Source organism: Ochotona princeps, chromosome X, assembly GCF_030435755.1.
Source record: "Ochotona princeps isolate mOchPri1 chromosome X, mOchPri1.hap1, whole genome shotgun sequence".
Classification (NCBI taxonomy): Eukaryota; Metazoa; Chordata; class Mammalia; order Lagomorpha; family Ochotonidae; genus Ochotona; species Ochotona princeps.
In genome coordinates this window covers 86,386,384-86,388,913 of record NC_080865.1, presented here as the reverse complement: position 1 = coordinate 86,388,913, position 2,530 = coordinate 86,386,384, and the positions used below count along the sequence as shown (strand labels likewise).

General features: G+C 33.9%; 1 pseudogene; it reads right to left on the bottom strand.

Annotated features, from left to right (window-relative positions):
• Window positions 1-323: 323 nt before the first annotated feature.
• LOC118760495 (U4 spliceosomal RNA) lies at window positions 324-475 on the bottom strand (annotated as a pseudogene).
• Window positions 476-2,530: the final 2,055 nt, after the last annotated feature.

Below are 2,530 nucleotides of genomic sequence, written 5' to 3'. Positions count from 1 at the left end.
GTGTTTCACCCAGCGAGTTAATGGATAAGGTACATATGCCTCTCTCGCTCACTCTCTCTTTCTATGAAATACTCTATACAGGCATACAAATGTATATATGCACATACATCTATACACAGACAATAGGATATCTCTTAGTCTTAACACAGAAGGAACCCATACGATTTGCAATAACATAGATGAAATGGGAGCGTATTAAGAGAAACAAGCAAAAACCAGAAAATTATTGCAGGCTCTTGTTTCTATGCAGCATTTAAAAAGCTCAAAGGAAAAAGAGAGTAGAGTGATGATTACCAAGGATTGGGACAGAGAGAAAGGGGATATTTTGGTCAAAGGATGCAAACTTTCAGTTATAAGACTAAATTTTGGCAATGTAATGAGCAGAGTATTGATTATAATGGGAAAAGTTTTCAATTAGCAATAATCGTGCCTCAGATAAACCTCATTGGCTATGATACTCCCACTGCGCAAAGCTATTGATTGTAATGGATATAAGAATATTTCGGGAAATTTGTGGAAGAGTGAAATGAAAACTAATGTTATTTTCATGCAAACTACTTTGAAATGAATGCATAATATTTCCCAAAAACTTATTGTATCATAAGTTATGAAATAGGCATTGCAAGAGATGTGTATTTATAATAAAAATGTTTATAAATATTTATTCATTCTTATGTTACCTGAATCCTCATTAGTAAATAGCACCTTTTCCTTTATTTAGCTGAAGAGAAGCAGAACTCACTACGAATAGCACATGACTGACATAAAAGTGTATGAGGTGGTCACAGAAGGTGGCTAGGAACTCGCATTTACTTTTAACATATTGGTTACTCATTACTATGTCAATTAATTCCATAATGATGTAAATTTTTGCTGATGGTATGTTGGAGCTTTCAATTGATCGGGATGATACTCTGCTGGCTCTGTCTTCAAACCAGAGAGGGTCTACCTAAGAAGCCATTGAACTTGACTGGACAATAAGATGCTGGACTCTATGTTTGGTATATGCTTGCAATGGGGGAATCTCAACTGAACTTGAGCTGTGGTTATGCAACAAGGTGGAGGAATCCACCATGGTGGGAGGGTTTGGGGAGGGGTGGGGAGAACCCAAGTACCTATGAAACTGTGTCACATAATACAATGTAATTAATGAATTAAAATAATAAATAATTTAAAAAAGTATTCTGTAGACCATAATCAACTTGACTGAGAATTTGTTTAGTATACCATCTGAGACAATTATTATTTTAAATAATAAGCAGAAAACACAAGTTTGGCATGGCATAAGGAAAGAAAAACAGATATTTTTGAGGTGAACCACTCACTGCAAACCATGGCTTCCATATTCATATTATCATTCAAGCCAAATCCTCCAACTTGATAGACAACTCAGCAATATTCCCATCTCATTGAAGCTATAGACATCCATTGCATAGCGACCCTTAATCCAAAAATTTTAGGATTTTTAAGAGAAAAAAGAAATAATCAGAAGAGTAAAGCAGGAAAGTTATGATGCTTTATATGAAGTATCAGAATAATTTATTTTTGAAATTTTAAAAATTTGCCTGAAAATTTGTATAAAGTGAAGAAATTTCACATTTTTCACAATATTTTGTATATTGTACATTGTATATCCCTCTGACCCATGTTCCTCACCCACTCTTCTTTCTTATTTCTTTTAAAAAACATTTATGAAGGCACATTTTTATTTTCCTTTACAATGACAGGCTCAATTGGGCAAGATTTTAAGAAATAAGTAGAAAATAAAACTCCACTGTTTCTCAAGAAAATAGACACAACTTGTAAACAATAATCCAATCTAAAGCTACCCCTCTTACTCAAAATAATTATATAATTTTTATACTCTCTTATTAATTACCACATATCAGGAAAACATATAGTTATCCTTTGGGGACTGGCTTATTTCACTGAACATGATAGTTTCCAACTGAGTTCCTTAGGTCTCAAAGGAGAGGACTTCATTTTTTTTTTAAATATCTGATTACATTCTACAGTGTCTATATCATATTTTTCTTTCCAATCACCCATTGATGAATATCTGGGTTGATTTCATATCTTAGCTATTGTGAATTGGATTGCAATATAAATGGGTCTACAAATTTGTTTCATTTCCTTTGGGTAAATTCTCAGGACCAAAATGGCTTGATTATCCCACAGAGGAGACCTATTCTCAAACTTTTGAAGAATCTCCAGTCTATATTCCCATCAATAGTGGATTAGGGTATCTTTTACCCCACACCAATTCTTGTGTGTATGTATGTATGTATATACATATATAAATATAAATATATATATATATGTTTTTTTATGATGTTTACATAGTTGTTCAGGGTTGGAAAGTGCAAGGATTAGGGGAAAATGGTTGAGATCACTGCTTCCAAATTTTCCACATTTTCTTCCTGTATCTGGTTGAAAGGGGGAAATATGGGGAGATGCCACACCCAGCCTCCTAACCACCCAGTAACCACGGATGGGGAATGGCCACCTGCTGGCTATATATATATCTATA